Below are 21668 nucleotides of genomic sequence, written 5' to 3' on the forward strand. Positions count from 1 at the left end.
GGTAGACCTGAGAATATGCCAAAATACTATACATCCCCAGGGGAGGCATAGCAAAGAGAAATGTTTATTTCTCCTTATTTTTTTCCTCTTTCCATGTGTACTGCATTCTGCAGTTCACTTAGAAAGAGGAGAAGGACTCTCAGGAGTTTCTGATACAGGAAGGTGCCCCATCCTGCACAAAAACAATCTTGCCTGTAACGCAGACACCTTACACCATAGTGCAAGGGTGCCTGCGTTGGTGCTAGGCTACACATTGTGCACCAGTGCAAGGAGAGAGCAGGAGTGCGCTGCATAATGCTAAAAACAACACATTCCCTCCCTCTCCCTTTCACGCAATGCAGCACAACAAGGTAGCTTGCTGCATTGTGTTGTGTGAAAATGTGATAAATATACCCCTCTGTATTTTGTAGTGGGGGTTCACTTCTGTGAGATATCAATGACATTTCACATCCAAGGAAGTGGTGGTGAAGCGCTCTACTAATTTGGCACAGTTCATCTGGGAGGGGTGATTACCTGTTGTATGCTCTTGTGTTTTAGAATGCAAGACTTCTGTGATGAAGTCTGTGCTTGTGTGCAGGCTGTAGATCTGTTGCTATGGTCTGTTTCTGGCATTGTGCGTTTCCTGTGTGTAGTGTCTTCATTAAGGTCTGTGTGTCAGCTTCTCATTGGACAGATCTCCATCACTAGGGTGAGGTGTGAATCAGTTGAATTATGTTCTGTGAGCCACAGACAGGTTCATCTGGTTTGCTCTTCTGGGAGCAGAGCTGAGGCTTGGTGAGGCCCTACACAGCAGGTGCTTTAGTTCACTTCCTGCAGGTGATTCTCGGGGTGTGACCAGGAGAATCATTGATCAGTGGGAGGAGGCTACACGTCCATAGAAAGATGATTTACATCACTGAAGACAGGTGTTATTCAGTTTATATAATTGTAACATGCCAGTGGCTTGAAAGGTCATGCTAGAGAAAGGCGGTACCAGGTGGTACCTGCAAGGAAACAATCATCACAACAAGTGTGTATCATCTGAATTTATTGGACCTTTTAGTACTTGTTTTGGGTGCAGTTTCTTAAGGAGAACTTTGAAGACTTGTTGAAGATGTTGAGTCAAGTTAAATTTCCCCAGAATTGTGGTGTCTGGATGATCGTAGATTTTGGAGACCTGGTGAGTGAGCGAGTTTACAAACATGGGGTTGTAAGTGGGTGGTTTGCGTTACAGTGATAGTGGACGGCAGTGATCCTGCCACCATGTCTTCAAATGTGGTGGTTGTAAGTGGGTGGTTTGTGATATATAGGGATAGCAGAGCAGCAGTGATCCATGTCAGCTGGCATCAAAGTTTGTGAACATTTTAGTGATTGTGCTCTCCTGTTTGCATGTGCCGTGCCACCTCCTCTTTGGTTTGCTTTGCTGGTTCTGTAGCATTATACTGTTGTGGGGGCATCTGAGTTGTAGATGGTGATGGACACTCCTTTGCAGAAATCCAGTAGGAACAGGGTTTGTTGTCAGATCAGTGTGTACAGCCTAAGCATTGGTTGTGGTGTGTGTGCAGAGGTCATAGTTTTGATGGTACACTGGGAATTTTGTTGAAGGATGCATGTGGCTGGACCCTCTCTGGACTGTACACAGGAGTTAGAGATTTAGTAGGAATGCACATGCTGTTGAAGGGCTGATTCTAGCATCTTTGTCTATATTCTAGAGGGTTAGGTTCTGGACATGTGAGGTGTGGACAAGTGTAATGCATAGTCTGAGGTGGAAGATGAGTGTGGTGGAGGCTCAACAGGTCTGATGGATAGGCTGAGGTGGAAGAGGTAGTTTGTTGGAGGCTGGACAGGTGTAATGGATAGTTAGAGGTGGAAGACACAGTGCAGTGGGAGCTGGACAGGTGTGGTGGAGAGTCTGAGGTGGAAGAGGTAGTCTGGTGCGGACAGTTTTTGAGAAGTGTTGGCCGGTGGTGGCTCTCGTGAGACTGAAGTCTGCCTTGGTTAACTTCAGTGTACAATTTTCATGACATATTAGTACTACTGGTGTATCTCATGTTTGCAGCAAAAAGTATGCACAGTGAAGAGACATAATACACATATTCATGTCATCAACTTTATTGCTGTAAAGTTCTACTCTAAAATAAGTAGCATTGGCATCTACAAGGTCTTAGAGCAACTCCCTCATAACAATGATGTGAAGTTACATGTCACATTTCTAATACACAACAACACAATGACTTTAGGAGCAAGTTATCAACACACTGGAAGCTAATCTCTGCCCCTAATTCTACAACATTTATTGCTTTTCTGCAAATTGACCTAACAAGGGGAACATTTTGTAGATCAATGGTGAGTGGTGGAGCATCAGACATCCATTGTCAGGCGTCAGACATCAGATCCGGTGGGTGTAATGAGGCTCATGCATCAGGAGGTCTCACTATTGGAAGGTGTGGTGGTTGTGGTGGAAAGAACGGCGGTATACCTGAGAAGAGAAACAGAGACTTAAGATACAGGCAACCAGACTTGGATGAAGGTGCAGGACACATAACTAGGGAGTCTCTAGGCAAATCAATGGAAGGAAAGGCAAAACATAAGGGAATACAGACAGACTTCCAAAGACAAGTAGTCATGTCTGAGGTCACATTGCAAGACCTAAAACAACCATTATCTTGATACATAAGAAAGCTTGGAACTGTCACCATTGACTGGAAACACCCAGAGGCTACAGAACAAATGTAGCCACTTTTTCTGGGCAGGGGGAGGACAGGGCTGCTTCCTGATGCCTGTCCAAGGCGAGAGGGGGTGTGGGCAGACTCCCCCGCCATCAGTGTGTGAAAACTCTGTGAATCTCCCAAGAGATTGTTTGTTAAGAAGGTGTGGTTTGCTTTGCAGCTTAAGTATTATGTTCTATTGCGGGTTTTGGAAATTGAAGCCAAAATAAATATTATGTTCACCCATTAGAAACAACACACCTCTCTGCTAGGGCCACTGGGCCAGAAATATTTTAGAGAGCAGCAGCACTGGCATGAAATCATAGTTCTGTGCACATAACACCATCATCTGCTGTTACCATAGCAAGTCTTCACTGCATGCAGTGATGCCGCCCATCCCAGGCTCATCTTGAAAAAAGAAGCGTGGTACATATATTTATTTATTCTCTTATTTATGCAATTTTACATAGTACGTGTAGGAGGCTGGACTGGCTTGTAGTGAGTACCAAGGGGTACTTGCACCTTGCACCAGACCCAGTTATCCCTTATTAGTGTATAGGGTGTCTAGCAGCTTAGGCTGATAGATAATGGTAGCTTAGCAAAGCAGCTCAGGCTGAACTAGGAGACGTGTGAAGCTACTACAGTACCACTTAGTGTCATATGCACAATATCATAAGAAAACACAATACACAGTTATACTAAAAATAAAGGTACTTTATTTTTATGACAATATGCCAAAGTATCTTAGAGTGTACCCTCAGTGAGAGGATAGGAAATATACACAAGATATATATACACAATAGCAAAAATATGCAGTATAGTCTTAGAAAACAGTGCAAACAATGTATAGTTACAATAGGATGCAATGGGGAAACATAGGGATAGGGGCAACACAAACCATATACTCCAAAAGTGGAATGTGAACCATGAATGGACCCCAAACCTATGTGACCTTGTAGAGGGTCGCTGGGACTATTAGAAAATAGTGAGAGTTAGCAAAATAACCCACCCCAAGACCCTGAAAAGTGAGTGCAAAGTGCACCAAAGTTCCCCTAAGGACAAAATAGTCGTGTTAGAGGGAGAATGCAAGGAAAACACAAATCAGTAATGCAACAACGATGGATTCCTGTCTGAAGGTACCTGTGGAACAAGGGGACCAAGTCCAAAAGTCACAAGCAGCTCGGAGATGGGCAGATGCCCAAGAAATGCCAGCGGTTGGTGCAAAGAAGCTCTTACTAGGCTGAAGAACTGTGAATACTGCAGGAACGACAAGGGCTAGAGACTTCCCCTTTGGAGGATGGATCCCCCACGCCTTGGAGAGTCGTGCAGAAGTGTTTTCCCGCCGGATGGACGCCAACAAGCCTTGCTACACGCAAATCGTGCGTTTGGCGTTTTTGGACGCTGCTGGGGCCCAGGAGGGACCAGGAGGTCGCAAATTGGACCTGCAGAGAGAGGGGACGTCGAGCAAGACAAAGAGCCCTCACTGAAGCAGGTAGCACCCGGAGAAGTGCCAGAAACAGGCACTACGAGGATGCGTGAAACGGTGCTCGCCGAAGTTGCACAAAGGAGTCCCACGTCGCCGGAGACCAACTTAGAAAGTCGTGCAATGCAGGTTAGAGTGCCGTGGACCCAGGCTTGGCTGTGCACGAAGGATTTCCGCCGGAAGTGCACAGGGGCCGGAGAAGCTTGCAAAGTCGCGGTTCCCAGCAATGCAGCCCAGCGAGGTGAGGCAACGACTTACCTCCACCAAACTTGGGCTGAAGAGTCACTGGACTGTGGGGGTCACTTGGACGGTGTCGCTGGATTCGAGGGACCTCGCTCGTCGTGCTGAGAGGAGACCCAAGGGACCGGTAATGCAGCTTTTTGGTGCCTGCGGTTGCAGGGGGAAGATTCCGTCGACCCACGGGAGATTTCTTCGGAGCTTCTGGTGCAGAGAGGAGGCAGACTACCCCCACAGCATGCACAAGCAGGAAAACAGTCGAGAAGGCGGCAGGATCAGCGTTACAGAGTTGCAGTAGTCGTCTTTGCTACTATGTTGCAGGTTTGCAGGCTTCCAGCGCGGTCAGCGGTCGATTCCTTATCAGAAGGTGAAGAGGGAGATGCAGAGGAACTCGGCTGAGCTCATGCATTCGTTATCTAAAGTTTCCCCAGAGACAGAGACCCTAAATAGCCAGAAAAGAGGGTTTGGCTACCTAGGAGAGAGGAAAGGCTACTAACACCTGAAGGAGCCTATCAGCAGGAGTCTCTGACGTCACCTGGTGGCACTGGCCACTCAGAGCAGTCCAGTGTGCCAGCAGCACCTCGGTTTCCAAGATGGCAGAGGTCTGGAGCACACTGGAGGAGCTCTGGACACCTCCCAGGGGAGGTGCAGGTCAGGGGAGTGGTCACTCCCCTTTCCTTTGTCCAGTTTCGCGCCAGAGCAGGGGCTAAGGGGTCCCTGAACCGGTGTAGACTGGCTTATGCAGAATTGGGCACATCTGTGCCCAACAAAGCATTTCCAGAGGCTGGGGGAGGCTACTCCTCCCCTGCCTTCACACCATTTTCCAAAGGGAGAGGGTGTCACACCCTCTCTCAGAGGAAGTTCTTTGTTCTGCCATCCTGGGCCAGGCCTGGCTGGACCCCAGGAGGGCAGCTGCCTGTCTGAGGGGTTGGCAGCAGCAGCAGCTGCAGAGAAACCCCAGGAAGGGCAGTCTGGCAGTACCAGGGTCTGTGCTACAGACCACTGGGATCATGGAATTGTACCAACAATGCCAGGATGGCATAGAGGGGGCAATTCCATGATCATAGACATGTTACATGGCCATATTCGGAGTTACCATGGTGAAGCTACATATAGGTAGTGACCTATATGTAGTGCACGCGTGTAATGGTGTCCCCGCACTCACAAAGTTTAGTGAATTGGCTCTGAACAATGTGGGGGCACCTTGGCTAGTGCCAGGGTGCCCTCACACTAAGTAACTTTGCACCTAACCTTTACCAGGTAAAGGTTAGACATATAGGTGACTTATAAGTTACTTAAGTGCAGTGTAAAATGGCTGTGAAATAACGTGGACGTTATTTCACTCAGGCTGCAGTGGCAGGCCTGTGTAAGATTAGTCAGAGCTCCCTATGGGTGGCAAAAGAAATGCTGCAGCCCATAGGGATCTCCTGGAACCCCAATACCCTGGGTACCTCAGTACCATATACTAGGGAATTATAAGGGTGTTCCAGTAAGCCAATGTAAATTGGTAAAAATGGTCACTAGCCTGTTAGTGACAATTTGAAAGTAATGAGAGAGCATAACCACTGAGGTTCTGGTTAGCAGAGCCTCAGTGAGACAGTTAGGCACCACACAGGGAACATATACATGCACACCTATGAGCACTGGGGCCCTGTGTGACAGGGTCCCAGTGACACATACATATAGGCCACAAACCTATGAGCACTGGGGTCCTGACCAGCAGGACCCCAGTGACACATAACAAACATACTGAAAACCTAGTGTTTTCACTATGAGCACTGAGGCCTGGCTATCAGGATCCCAGTGAGACAGTGAAAACAGTGACAAACACCCTGACATACACTCACAAACAGGCCAAAAGTGGGGGTAACAAGGCTAGAAAGAGGCTACCTTCTCACACAACCCCCCCCCCAAACGAAGGACAATAAGGCTAACCTTGGCCAGTTGAGACTTTATTGTCTAAGTGGTGATAAGTAGAGAGTAGCTCTGCAATAGACTGGTTACTCCCTTTATCATCCACTATATGGTTACTTCCCTGTGGGGATGTAAACCACCCTGTTTGAAGTTTTTTAGCTAAGCAACAATGTGAAGATGTATTTTCAGAGTTTCTATCAGTAAGTTTTAGTTTAGAGCAGTGGGAATTGTCCACTGAACCTATTTGTAGTGATGGAAATGCCAGACAGGGATGCTGTCTCAGAAAAGCCATAGCTGGGCAAAAACTTTGTCCATCTGGCTGGAAGAGAGAACAGGGATGCTGTTTCTCTTGAGTTGGAGCAGGGCAGGGATGCTGTCCTATGAGCTCCACACTAGGGCAGGGATGCTGTCCTAAGTGTTGTGAGGTAGTGCAGGGTTTCTGCACTAAAGTTTCTCTGGGAGGGTTGGAGGGATGCTCCATGTTAACTAAAATGGTGCTGTTTTTCTCACCAATGTTAGTTATCCCACAGAGAGGTACTTCCACCTCAGGGAGTCCAGCTTTGCCAGCTGATGATTCCCTTGGAACAGGTGCCACCCCAGGAGAGGTTTCTCCCACCACAGGAATAGTATCCTGAATGGTAGGGTGGTTAGGGGATACTGTGATACCCTTTTTACCTGTTGATGGAGAGGGATCCTGAGTTTTCAGGCCTTCTCTCCTTTGCTTTTTCATTTCACTTGAAATGAGAGGGAACAATTCCTCAGGGATGCCCAGCATGGCTGCATGGGCATAAAACTCTACATCAGCCCAACCTGAGGCCTCTAGGTCATTACCTAAGAGACAGTCTACAGGTAAGCTAGGTGATACCACCACCTGCTTAGGGCCAGTAACTCCACCCCAACTAAACTGAATTATAGCTAAGGGAAGAAACTTAGTGGAGTTATGGACATCAATAATCTTATACTGTTGTCCAATGATGTGTTGTTCAGGAGGCACTAGGTTTTCAGTCACCAAAGTGAAACTGGCACCTGTGTCCCTGTAGGCCAAGGCCTCAACACCATTTATTGAAACTGTCTGCCTGTACTTATCCATTGTAAGGGGACAAGCAGCCAGTGTGGCAAGGCCAATGCCACTAGGTGTGACAGAAACTGTCTTGGGACTGATTACATCAGTTTCCACTATGGACCCATAAGTGAACCCAACTACACCCTTTGCTTGACTGTTGCCAGCAGTCCCACCACTAGTACCACTACTGCTAGGGGCACTAGAGCTTGATGTATTAGTGGTGGTAGGCTCAGGGGGTTTACCTGGACAGGACTTATCCCCTGGCCTATGGCCTCTGTTTTTACACACAAAGCACCAAGGCTTTTTAATGTGTGCAGGTTGGGAAGAAGAGGAAGAATTTGTTTTATCCCCACCCTCTGAAGAGTGTTTAAGATTTGAAGTGGGATCTTTGGTTTTACCCTTATCCCCATGCTTATCTTGAGATTTTTCACCATCTTTCTTCTTATTGCCATCTTTGTCACCCCCTGTATGAACTTTTCTGTTCACCCTTGTTCTGACCCATTTGTCTGCCTTCTTTCCCAATTCTTGGGGAGAGGTCAGATCAGAGTCTACCAGGTACTGGTGCAACAAATCAGACACACAATTATTAAGTATATGCTCTCTCAGGATTGTGTTATACAGGCTTTCATAATCAGTAACTTTACTGCCATGTAACCACCCCTCCAAGGCCTTCACTGAATGGTCAATGAAATCAACCCAGTCTTGTGAAGACTCCTTTTTGGTCTCTCTGAACTTTATCCTGTACTGTTCAGTGGTTAAGCCATAACCATCCAGGAGTGCATTCTTAAGAACTGTAAAATTATTGGCATCACTTTCTTTCACAGTAAGGAGTCTATCCCTACCCTTTCCACTAAATGATAGCCATAGGATAGCAGCCCACTGCCTTTGAGGGACATCCTGTACAACACAGGCCCTCTCAAGTGCAGCAAACCACTTGTTAATGTCATCCCCCTCCTTATAAGGGGGAACTATCTTGTGCAGATTCCTGGAATCATGCTCTTTTGCAGGATGACTATGGGGAATACTGCTGCTGCCACCATGGGTATCTAAACCCAACTTCTGTCTTTCCTTCTCTAATTCTAAAGACTGTCTATCCAAATCCAGCTGTTGCTTCTTGAGCTTCAGTCTGGTTTGTTCCACTCTCAATCTATTGAGCTCCCTTTCTAACAATCTGTCATCAGGGTGGGTGGGAGGGACATTTCTAGATACAGAGGTATGATGGGAATGAACAGAAGGAGACCTGTCCCTTACAGAGGGCACCCTAACAGCTTGGCTACCAGTATAATGTGAGAGCACACCATTAGTATGGTGTGATTCAACCTCTGTACCAACTATGCTAGACTGTCTAGTAATGGGCAGGCTGAGAAGTTTCTTTCCTGAGCCTTTTCCTGGGGGAGTCCCTGGATCAGATTGAGAACCATTAGCTACTTTTTCTACAGATTGGGCACTTATGGCCTTATCCTGTACTCTAAGCATATTAATTAACAGTTCTAAGGAAGGATTCTTCCCTACACTCAAACCTCTCTCTATGCAGAGACTCCTTGCTCCTTTCCAGCTAAGGTGATCATATGCAAGTTTGGACAGTTCAACTTTTTGGCCTGTGCCAGACATTTTTAGAGAGAGTTAAAGTGATAGACAAAGAGAAAAAAGTTTTCAGAACTTTTTAGAAAGACAGAAAAAACTTTTTAAACTTTTAAGAACTTTTTGAAAGTTTAGAAGTACTTTTCAGCACTTAGAAAAGAGTGAAAAAGAGGAAATGCAAAACTTTTTGGCTATGTGTATATACACTGACCTTGTTTTGTATATTTTTCTCTCATGAAAAGTACAACGACAAGAGTGGTAAGTAGTCTCAAAGCACTTATCCCACCACTGCACAACCAATGTAGGAGGCTGGACTGGCTTGTAGTGAGTACCAAGGGGTACTTGCACCTTGCACCAGACCCAGTTATCCCTTATTAGTGTATAGGGTGTCTAGCAGCTTAGGCTGATAGATAATGGTAGCTTAGCAAAGCAGCTCAGGCTGAACTAGGAGACGTGTGAAGCTACTACAGTACCACTTAGTGTCATATGCACAATATCATAAGAAAACACAATACACAGTTATACTAAAAATAAAGGTACTTTATTTTTATGACAATATGCCAAAGTATCTTAGAGTGTACCCTCAGTGAGAGGATAGGAAATATACACAAGATATATATACACAATAGCAAAAATATGCAGTATAGTCTTAGAAAACAGTGCAAACAATGTATAGTTACAATAGGATGCAATGGGGAAACATAGGGATAGGGGCAACACAAACCATATACTCCAAAAGTGGAATGTGAACCATGAATGGACCCCAAACCTATGTGACCTTGTAGAGGGTCGCTGGGACTATTAGAAAATAGTGAGAGTTAGCAAAATAACCCACCCCAAGACCCTGAAAAGTGAGTGCAAAGTGCACCAAAGTTCCCCTAAGGACAAAATAGTCGTGTTAGAGGGAGAATGCAAGGAAAACACAAATCAGTAATGCAACAACGATGGATTCCTGTCTGAAGGTACCTGTGGAACAAGGGGACCAAGTCCAAAAGTCACAAGCAGCTCGGAGATGGGCAGATGCCCAAGAAATGCCAGCGGTTGGTGCAAAGAAGCTCTTACTAGGCTGAAGAACTGTGAATACTGCAGGAACGACAAGGGCTAGAGACTTCCCCTTTGGAGGATGGATCCCCCACGCCTTGGAGAGTCGTGCAGAAGTGTTTTCCCGCCGGATGGACGCCAACAAGCCTTGCTACACGCAAATCGTGCGTTTGGCGTTTTTGGACGCTGCTGGGGCCCAGGAGGGACCAGGAGGTCGCAAATTGGACCTGCAGAGAGAGGGGACGTCGAGCAAGACAAAGAGCCCTCACTGAAGCAGGTAGCACCCGGAGAAGTGCCAGAAACAGGCACTACGAGGATGCGTGAAACGGTGCTCGCCGAAGTTGCACAAAGGAGTCCCACGTCGCCGGAGACCAACTTAGAAAGTCGTGCAATGCAGGTTAGAGTGCCGTGGACCCAGGCTTGGCTGTGCACGAAGGATTTCCGCCGGAAGTGCACAGGGGCCGGAGAAGCTTGCAAAGTCGCGGTTCCCAGCAATGCAGCCCAGCGAGGTGAGGCAACGACTTACCTCCACCAAACTTGGGCTGAAGAGTCACTGGACTGTGGGGGTCACTTGGACGGTGTCGCTGGATTCGAGGGACCTCGCTCGTCGTGCTGAGAGGAGACCCAAGGGACCGGTAATGCAGCTTTTTGGTGCCTGCGGTTGCAGGGGGAAGATTCCGTCGACCCACGGGAGATTTCTTCGGAGCTTCTGGTGCAGAGAGGAGGCAGACTACCCCCACAGCATGCACAAGCAGGAAAACAGTCGAGAAGGCGGCAGGATCAGCGTTACAGAGTTGCAGTAGTCGTCTTTGCTACTATGTTGCAGGTTTGCAGGCTTCCAGCGCGGTCAGCGGTCGATTCCTTATCAGAAGGTGAAGAGGGAGATGCAGAGGAACTCGGCTGAGCTCATGCATTCGTTATCTAAAGTTTCCCCAGAGACAGAGACCCTAAATAGCCAGAAAAGAGGGTTTGGCTACCTAGGAGAGAGGAAAGGCTACTAACACCTGAAGGAGCCTATCAGCAGGAGTCTCTGACGTCACCTGGTGGCACTGGCCACTCAGAGCAGTCCAGTGTGCCAGCAGCACCTCGGTTTCCAAGATGGCAGAGGTCTGGAGCACACTGGAGGAGCTCTGGACACCTCCCAGGGGAGGTGCAGGTCAGGGGAGTGGTCACTCCCCTTTCCTTTGTCCAGTTTCGCGCCAGAGCAGGGGCTAAGGGGTCCCTGAACCGGTGTAGACTGGCTTATGCAGAATTGGGCACATCTGTGCCCAACAAAGCATTTCCAGAGGCTGGGGGAGGCTACTCCTCCCCTGCCTTCACACCATTTTCCAAAGGGAGAGGGTGTCACACCCTCTCTCAGAGGAAGTTCTTTGTTCTGCCATCCTGGGCCAGGCCTGGCTGGACCCCAGGAGGGCAGCTGCCTGTCTGAGGGGTTGGCAGCAGCAGCAGCTGCAGAGAAACCCCAGGAAGGGCAGTCTGGCAGTACCAGGGTCTGTGCTACAGACCACTGGGATCATGGAATTGTACCAACAATGCCAGGATGGCATAGAGGGGGCAATTCCATGATCATAGACATGTTACATGGCCATATTCGGAGTTACCATGGTGAAGCTACATATAGGTAGTGACCTATATGTAGTGCACGCGTGTAATGGTGTCCCCGCACTCACAAAGTTTAGTGAATTGGCTCTGAACAATGTGGGGGCACCTTGGCTAGTGCCAGGGTGCCCTCACACTAAGTAACTTTGCACCTAACCTTTACCAGGTAAAGGTTAGACATATAGGTGACTTATAAGTTACTTAAGTGCAGTGTAAAATGGCTGTGAAATAACGTGGACGTTATTTCACTCAGGCTGCAGTGGCAGGCCTGTGTAAGATTAGTCAGAGCTCCCTATGGGTGGCAAAAGAAATGCTGCAGCCCATAGGGATCTCCTGGAACCCCAATACCCTGGGTACCTCAGTACCATATACTAGGGAATTATAAGGGTGTTCCAGTAAGCCAATGTAAATTGGTAAAAATGGTCACTAGCCTGTTAGTGACAATTTGAAAGTAATGAGAGAGCATAACCACTGAGGTTCTGGTTAGCAGAGCCTCAGTGAGACAGTTAGGCACCACACAGGGAACATATACATGCACACCTATGAGCACTGGGGCCCTGTGTGACAGGGTCCCAGTGACACATACATATAGGCCACAAACCTATGAGCACTGGGGTCCTGACCAGCAGGACCCCAGTGACACATAACAAACATACTGAAAACCTAGTGTTTTCACTATGAGCACTGAGGCCTGGCTATCAGGATCCCAGTGAGACAGTGAAAACAGTGACAAACACCCTGACATACACTCACAAACAGGCCAAAAGTGGGGGTAACAAGGCTAGAAAGAGGCTACCTTCTCACAGTACGGACATAGTCCATGTGCCTCAGAACTCTTTACACTAGAACCAAAATACGACAATCACATTGTGAGTACCATAAACAACCTCAGACATTTAAGAGCATAAATTGAAGAGCAGGAACTAGCTCGAGTGTCTTACGAAGAGAGAAGCTTTGAGTTCTTTTTTGAAGGTGGCATGGCAAGTGGTCAAGTGGAGGGACTGAGGGAGGGAGTTACAAATTCTTGTGGATCTTCCAGAAAATGAATTGGCTCCTGTACAGTTAGGAAATGAAATGCATGGTGGCTTGAGAAGAAGAGATTGAACATTTCTTGAACCCTGGTTCGTGTCCAAAATGTTCAATTTCTTAGGTTTGAAGGAGAAGATGAGTGCAGCGCTTTGTGAGTAGTGCATGCGGTTTTGAATTGGGCTCTCACTTCTTTAAGAAGTCCCTGGAGGGTAGGGAGTACAGGGGTTATGTAGGTGGTCACAAAGCATGCTGTAGCTACTGCTGTGAGCGTTCCTAGCTCTACTTTGGGGCTGGCTGAGAGGAGTGCCATCCCGTAGTGCAGTCTTGAGAGATCCAGATCTGGAGCAACTGTTTTTAGGTCTTGTTCTGGGATGAGTTACCTGATTTCGCATAGCTGCCTTAGCTGGACCTGGGAGCTCTTGGACTTGGCAATGATATGGCTCTAGAGGTTGAGATGACTCTTGAGGGTGAAACTGAGTGATGTAGTATTCTGAGTACTGGAGGGATGGCTGTCCACTGCAAGGAAGATAGCCAGTCACTCTTGAACTGATGGTTGAGCTTTCCCTGGAATTATCATAAGAAATTCTGTTTTTGCCAGATTTAGTTTGAGGTGGCGGTGGAACATCCAGGTGCTGAATAAAAGAACAACGCCATCTGGTGATGTGACCTTCAGGTAGATTTGGGTATCATCTGCGAACAGGTGGAAGTGGATTCTAGAGTTCCGGATGGTCACACGCAAGGGTTCGAGGTAGAAGTTAAAAAGAGTTAGAGAGAGGGTCGAGCCTTGGGGGTCCAAGTTCCGCAGTCTGCCTGGCTTTGAAACCAGGTTCCTGATTTTGACCAGTTGGGAGAGGTTAGTCAGGTAGAATGAGAACCAGGCCTGGAGCATGCCTCCACGTCCTATTCTCTGCTTCCAAGTGTTCAACATAGCGTGGTAGATGACTGTGCCAAATGCAGGAGAGGTCGAGGAGAACAAGAAAGCGTGAGTTTCCTGAGTGTAGGATGCATAGTGTGTCGTCCACAATCTGATGAATTTGCAGTTTCTCTGCTGTGGCTCTGGTGAAGCTTGATTGTAGGGTATCAAGAGATTGTTTTCTTGGTTGTGTAATGATATTTGAGAGGGTACTCAGCTTAGTCTAAGGATTACTGTTTGATTTTCTCATTTCAGGACAGGGCTCTTCAGAGCCCTAGTGATCTCTGTGAAGCCCCCAGTGCTGCACGAGTGGCTGAGGCTTCACATATCCTGCCCTCCCTTCCACCCACCAAATCAGACATATGGGGCCTGATTCACAAAGGTAAACGTAGACCAAAAAGCTTAGTTTACCCCTTTCGGTATTCACAAAGGTAAGTTAAGACTAGTATCTTTTATATTTGGGACAGAAAATCCACATTTGAGGTGGAATCTTGCAGAGATACACCACAGTGATGAGATTCTGCCCCAAGTGCAGATTTAAAGATACTACTTGTAACTTACCTTTGTGAATACCAAAAGTCATAAACTTACACTTTTGGTCTAAGTTTACTTCTGTGAACCGGGCCCATATATTACAGCGCCTAAGGCTGCTCTGTTGTATCCTGCCCTGGGTGCACTCAAGAGAAACAGTGGGCCCCATGAGGCCTGCCCAGCCTCCTGGACCAGCACTACATAACTTGAATTGCTCAATTTGTTGATTCCAATGATATTAAAAGAGTGGTTTAAACAGTAAAAGTACTTTTAATCGCTGTGGTACATGGGATGTTTTTCTCTTGTGGTAGTAAGGGCACGAATCACAGACTGACCTTAAACCTATGTTTTTGATTCCCCCAACCAGCAGCGGGATCACTGCAAGGACCTTAGGTAATGGTCAAAGAGGTTGAGGGTGACCTCTCTGGGCCTACCAGAGCCAAGTACAGCCTTCAACTTGAACCCCTGCCCCTGCTTCCCAACCCCAAAATAAAATGGTACGCTGGTGGAGGGGCAGTGGGAGCAGAGGGGTAGAGACTGGTGAAGTTTATGGGGTTACTCAGAGTAGGCCTGGGTGGAGTTCGCAGAGTTATACTACGTGGAACTGCGCAAAGTCCTGAAAAACTCTGCTGTGCTACATGGAGTTCTGTGAGCGGCGGAGATTGGGTAAGTCGCGCTGTTTGCACTGATTTTTAGTGCCAGGAGTTTCTCCTGTGCTGTGAAATCAGCGCTAATGGCATGACAGAGGGCAGTAACTCCTTTCTGCAGCACGAGTAGGTTTACTACTGAAGCGGCAGGATCCTCAATGCAAGCGGCAGCCTGCCCAGTGCGGGCGGTATTGACCTGCCGCGACCATCCGCATTCAGAAATCTCACTCACGCTCGCTACATAGCGATTCCTCGTGCTCGCCAGCTTAACATGAAAAAAACCCTGCTCTGCGTCGCTTTGCGCGGTGGAGGCAAAACTCCACCAACTCAGCGGGCGGAGTAGAATTCTTCTCCCGCCCCCACCTCAGGGGTGGAGTCTGTGGGATATTATTTTATGGATGTATCCCTGCTTGCATTGTGGAATGCCTCTGCTAGAAAGCTTAGAATGCCCTATAAAGTGCCAGGTGTGGTGCCCTGCGATGTGTGAATGTGTCACACTGAAGTTAAAGAAGCCCACATTTTTAAATCTGGCTTGACAGTGCAGATGTCTCCAGACCTATTGTTAAAACTTCTCTAAAATGCTCATTGAGAGGAACATTTCTCAAGCTTCTGGCTGTGTTCATGCCAGTCCGCCTCCAAGGAAGGGCTCGTGTTGCAATGTTTCAAGGACGGTCCAGGATTTCCCACTGGCTGATTTTTACCTGCCAGGCCTGCATTTTCAAGTCTAGACTGGTCCAAATATTGGAAAAATCCATTAAATCCAGGACTTTTCCCTTATATAACATAAATCTAAAACAGAAAACAGATAAAGAAAGACGCTAAAAAGTCGTTGTGAGCCGCCTGGTCCTTCAGAACAGTTATTAGCGGAATATGTTTTCTCCTCCCAGCTATCGGCTCTTCCAGAATAAAAAACCATTAACAAATGTCCAGTACTTTTTTTCTAAGAAAAGAGGCAACCATAGTTCACGTCTCCAAAGTGCATTTCCTCAGCACACTTTAAATTGTAAAGCTTTCACCCTCTGGCTTAGGACAGAGAGATCAGGTCACCGACGCAGGGAGAGGCCCTAAGCCCCGTCCGTGCAGGCATCACCCACTCTCAGTCTGCCAACATGCCACCTCCGATCCCAGCTTCTGCTTGCTTTAAACGCTGAGCGCAGCTGGCACTGATGAGTATTTGTTCATCCGTAGCGTAGGTCCCACTGATATAAACAATGAGCTACCGGGGAGCACCAGAAAGTGCACACAAGCAAGCGCCTAGAAATGGAAGGGTTTTGTCAACAACTTCGCTAAGTTTTCTCGCCCCCGTCTCTCTCGAGGTGTCCCTCTTCCTCGCTTTCAACAAGTGAGGTTCCGGCTCACATGCTATGCCCCTCACTACCGTTAGCCCCCACACACTCCTTCGTCCCCTTCATACATTAAACACTCACCCATTCATCTAGCCATTCATACCTATAGTCAGTTACTCACTATTCCACCTATCCGTGGACTCATTCATCTACTTATCCATCCACACAACCACATACTCAGTCAATAAAACACTTTCACTTCTGAGTCGGACCTATTGCCTTTGCCAGTGCTTGTTCAAGACAGTTGAGTTGGAAAGGCGGGTGCACATTGGTCAGGATTTTCAGTAAAGGTAGCTTGAATTATTGGAGGACACCTCACTCTCACGACGCAGGCTCACCTAGGTCCTGGGTGTCCTGGCAAAGGAAAAAAGAAGACTTGGGGGCATGTGTAGGAGACCCTTGCACCCCCGTTGCGTGACATTTAGTGAAGCAGCAGCAACGCACTCCTTGCAACCATATCTGTGAGGCCACACAACTTTGAAAGCTCTCGTAGACATTGAGTAAGCAACGCAGCGCAAGGTCCTGTGATGCCTTACGCTGCGCCAAGGGGGCGTTCCGCGGGGTTGCAGTGGTTGTACCCACTCAACTCTCATGGATTTTTACTCATTCCCAGTGTTAGACCTGGCATCCTTAGAGTGGTCTCCTCTGTATTTTTTGCCTCTGCTTCCCATGTTTTGACTGTTTGCTGAACTTTGTTTTTGCTGGTTTTGGTACTCTGGGCACTTTACCACTCCTGACCAGTGTGAAAGTGCAAGTACTCCTGTGTATTGTATGTGTAATTGGCCTTTCCACGATTGGCATATTTGATTTACTAGTATGTCTCTAGTAAAGTGCACTAGAGGTGCCTAGGGCCTGTAAATCAAATGCTACTAGTGGGCCTGCAGCACTGGTTGTGCCATCCACATGGGTAGCCCTGTAAACGTGGCTCAGACCTGCCTCTGCATTGACTATGTGTGCAGGTTCAAACTGCCAATTCGAACTGGCAAGTGTACCTACTTGTCAGGCCTAAACCTTCCTTTTTTATACATGTAAAGCGCCTCTAAGGTAGGTCCTAGGTAGCCCCGTGGGCAGGGTGCAGGCTATGTTAAAAGTAGGAAATGAGCTAGTGTGTTTTTACCTGTCCTAACAGTGAAATACTGGCAACTTTGTTTTTCACTATTGCAAGGCCTGTAATAGGTTAACATGCGGGCTGCCTTTAAATAACTTTTAAGTGCAATTTCCCTTTGGGAGCACATTGAAATATGGGGTTTGATGACTCCAAACTCAAAATTTAAAAATACAACTTTTGCTAAAGTTGGTTTTTAGATTTTCAGTTTGAAAATGGCAATTTTATAAAGTGGGCATTTTCTTGCTTAGACCATTCTGTCACTCTGACTGATTGTGTATTCCCTGTCTGGGTCAGACTGACAGTTGGGCTGCTTGTGACTCTCCACTAGACAGTGACACAAATGGAGCCGGGTGTAGCCTCATATCCAGATGGGTTATCTGGGCAAGAGAGGAGGGAGGAGCTGACACTTACACCTGAATGGGCTGTGCCTACCCTCACACAATCCTGTTTCCAACCCCCTGATGTGTGTCTGGGGCCAGTCCTGGGCAAGGGAGCATCGTGTGAACAACAGAGACTTTCCTTTGAAGTTTGCCTATTTCAAAGGCAGAAATGAGGATAAGCATTGGACACAAATCCCCAGACTTTCAGATCACTTCTGGAATCAAGAGGAACCTCTGCCAAGGAGAAGCTCTGAATAGCTGGAGGAGGAGTACTGCCTCTTTGCCTGTGACTGTGCTTTGCTGGGTTGGCCTCCAGTTGCTGCTCCTGCCTGAAAGAGAACAAAGACTAGACTTTGTGGTATATTCCTGCTTGTGAAGTGTTTCCAAGGGCTTGGACTGAGCTTGTCTCCTGTTTTGAAGTCTCAGGGCCATCAAAGACTTCCTCTGCTAGCACCTGGACTCTCTGCTGAGACTCCAACCCTGCCAAGTGGTGCCCACTCCAGTCCCTGGGCCCTTGAAAGGTGAAGCTGGTAGAATCAAGGCACAAATCCACACACAAGAGCCGTGCAGGGAAAAATTTGACGCACTACCTGAAAAGCGGCCGTAAAAATGACACACTGCCTGCATCATGGCTGAGAAATCGATGCAGCACCTTCATCACTGCTGGGAAATCGATGCAGCACCTGCATCGCGACTGGAGAAAGTCCCACATAGCGTGGTTCCTTATCACCGTGCGGCTGGATTTTGCACGTATCCTCGCAGGGTGTCACAACGTGAACATGCCCAGATCTACATTGCCCGTCCAGAAAACGACGCATTCCTCTCTTGCGGGAGTGAAAAACAATACATCGCCTACCCACCCTATCCATTGCCCTGACTAGACTGAGGGACCCTGCTTGGACAGAGTGCAAACTGACTGCCGACCAGAGACCCCATTTCTAACATAGTTGATCAGTGGTGGGATAGAACTTGTATTTGACCTACAGTGATTAAGTGTACACTACTGTTTTCAGTGTAGACCATTATATGACCACATACTACTTGTTTTTTTTGTTTTTTCTCTTTTTGGATTTTTTTCTGCTGCATTTGTTTTGGTTTCTCTTGAGAACTCGCTGCCTTTTTGGAACTCTTGCATTTTTAATGAACCACACAAGCATGTCTCAATCTGGGGATGCACCAGCTGTGGCTGCAAGCTGTGTTTGAGTTGGAGAAACTGGAGGAGTACACAGTGGCTCAACTTAAGCAATTTTGCAAGGAACTTGCCTGCCCAATAAAGAGCTCTTCTAGGAAGGAGGAGCTGCAAAAGGCACTGAGGGCCTGGGTGGCAGCCAAGGACACTGGGGGGCACACAAAGGAAGGGGATGAGGGTGAGGAGGTGTAGAGTATTCATAATGTGGTGTTACGTAACCCTGTTCTGCCTGGATGGAGGGTCCCCTGGGGCAGGCATTAATGTTTCCTCCAGAGGTCTGACTCCTGAGGAGTTGAAGGACAGACAAGCAGAGAGGGTGCCCCCATTTGAATTAGAGAAACTTAAAATGGAGATAGAAAAGAGAAGGTTGGCCATAGAGGAGAAAAATATGCTTTTGGCTCAGGAGTTAAGTTTGAGGAAGCTGGACCAAAGGAGCCAGTCCAGCAGAGATGGTGGCAGCAGTACCTCAGTGCAGCCTGAAAGGAGGGTACACATTTCAAAGGACTTAGCAAAAGATTACAACAGGGAGGATGACATCTATCTGTGGTTTAAGGGGTATGAGTCAGCGCTCGTCATAAACAGGGTCCCTGAAGCACATTGGGGGGCGGGTCTGTGGAAACACTTTTAGGTAGAGGGGAGAGACACTCTGACATCCTTAGGGGATCCTCAGGGGCTCTCCTACTTCATCATGAAGGACGCCCTATTCACCAGATATAATCTGACTCCTGAGCAGTATAAGGAAAGTTTTGGTCCTATAAGAAGAAGGAATCCCAAACTTAGTTGGAGTGTGTAGACTATTTTTGCATGTTTCTGGATGGTTGGGTGAAGGTCAGTAAGGTGACAAGTTGTGAGGGGCTGTACAATGTAATTGCTTGGGAGCACTTGGTCCAAAAGAGGTATGGGTGAGACTCCACCAAGGGTGGGCAGGGTCGCCATCAGAAAAAGTGTTGGGGGGGTGAAGGTAAATAGGGGAGTTCTCCAAAGGGCCCCAACCTAGTTCCCAGGGTAAGGATTCCCAGCCTACAGTTGAAAAGAAACCATGGGTCTCTACAAGGAAACCAGCAGAGATAGGTCCCTGCAAGTCCTATGCATGTGATCATGTGGGTCACTTAAGGTGGGACTACAAATGTCCCATATGGACACAGGCACCCACTTGTGCTCAGTCATAAGGTTTGACCAGTGTAGCGGTTGGGGAGGAGTCAGTTCCAGGAGAAGGGTGGCAACCTGCTGAGATAACCCATGTCTCACTAGGGGACAATGAGATGGTCCAGACGACCCTCATCCCTGAGAACACTAAGAAGTATGGGCAGTGGGTGACCATCAATGGACAGAGGGTGGAGGCTCTGAGAGACACAGGAGCCTGTGATTACTGTGAGGAGTCACCTGGTGTCTGAAGAGAAGGTAGTTCCTCATGCACTTCACCAAGTAGTTGCAGTAAACAACTCTGAACGCCTGTGCAAAGTGGCGCAGGTTCCCTTTGAGTGTGGGGGCGTCTCAGGCTCCTTGAGAGTAGCTGAGAGTCCAACTATTCCTGTTTATTGTCTGCTAGGCAGTGATGTGGAGGACTCCCTTTGGAGAGAGGTGGAACACAGGTCACCCTTGGAGATGTTGGGTTTGCCTGGGTGAGCATGTGTGACCAGCCAGTCAATGGCAGCTCATCACGGTGATCAGGAGGCCCTGGAGCCTGAAAGAGTGGCCCAGGTGCCTGCTAGAGGAGGAAGGGGAAGGGCTGCTGGAAACCCACCCAAGAAGTTCCCACGGTCCAGGAGGAGGCTGAACCTAAGGGGGATACTCTGGAACCTACAGGGAAACAGGTGTCTAAGCTGGCCCATTGGCAGCAGGAAGGGGGGTACCACCAGGGAGGAATTCTGTGAGGCATAGAAGTCACGCCCTACTCTCAAGGGTCTTCAGCAGCTGGCTGCAGACCAGGCATCTGGCAAGGAGTCTGCCAGGCCTAAACCTTCCCTTTTTATACATGTAAGGCACCTTTAAGGTAGGTCCTAGGTAGCCCCATGGGCAGGGTGTAGTGTATGTTAAAGGTAGGACATGGGCTGGTGTGTTTTTACATGTCCTAACTGTGAAATACTGACAAATTTGTTTTTCACTGTTGCAAGGGCTATCTCCCCTATAGGTTAACACGGGGCTGCCTTTAAATATCTTTTAAGTGCAGTTTCCCTTTGGAAACAGATAGAGATAAAGGGTTGGTGTATCTGAACTCGCAATTCAAAAAATTACTTTTAGTAAAGTTGGTGTTTAGATTGTCGGTTTGAAAATACCACTTTGGAAAGTGGTCATGTTCTTGCTTAGACCACTCTGTGACTCTGCCTGCTTGTGTGTTCCCTGTCTGGGTCAGACTGACAGGTTGGCTGTTTGTGAATATCCAGTAGACAGTGACACAAAGGGAGCTGGGGTGTAGCCTGCATATCCTGATGGGTCATCTAAGCTAGAATGGAGGGAGGAGCTGAAACTTACACCTGAATTGGCTGGCCATCTTAATTGTGTATCTCCTTTGCCCTGACTAGAGCGAAGGTCCCTGTTTGGACAGAGTGCAAACTGACTGCCAACCGGAGACTCAATTTCTAACCCCCGATTTACCAATCCTGGTAAACCTGAGGATGTGTAAAACTCCTAGAGAAATATCCTTTTTTTGCCTTGTTTATTCCTCTTTCCATGTGTGCTGCATTCTGCCTCTCAAGGTTGTTTTTGTGCAGGAATGTACTGCTTCCTGCAAAAAAAACAATCTTGCATGCAACGCAGTCACCCTTGCACCACGTTGCAATGGTGCCTGCGTTTGCACTAGGTAGCGTGTTGTGCGCCAGCACCGGAAGAAAGGACAGGAATGCGCTGTGTCCTTGAGTACTGTGCATTTCTGCCATTTCCAAGTGGCGCAGTACAGCACAGAAAGAAGACTTGCACCACT

At 47.8% G+C, this 21668-nt stretch overlaps 1 long non-coding RNA gene across 1 annotated transcript in view; it reads right to left on the minus strand.

The window, feature by feature from the left end:
• Nucleotides 1-2075: 2075 nt before the first annotated feature.
• LOC138249021 (uncharacterized) overlaps nucleotides 2076-21668 on the minus strand; it is a 28314-nt gene continuing 8721 nt past the window's right edge. The window contains exon 3 of the long non-coding RNA XR_011194684.1: nucleotides 2076-2458. This is a non-coding gene — a long non-coding RNA (uncharacterized lncRNA). The remainder of the gene's footprint in view (nucleotides 2459-21668) is intronic.

Source organism: Pleurodeles waltl, chromosome 8 (genome assembly GCF_031143425.1).
Source record: "Pleurodeles waltl isolate 20211129_DDA chromosome 8, aPleWal1.hap1.20221129, whole genome shotgun sequence".
In the NCBI taxonomy this organism is placed as follows: Eukaryota; Metazoa; Chordata; class Amphibia; order Caudata; family Salamandridae; genus Pleurodeles; species Pleurodeles waltl.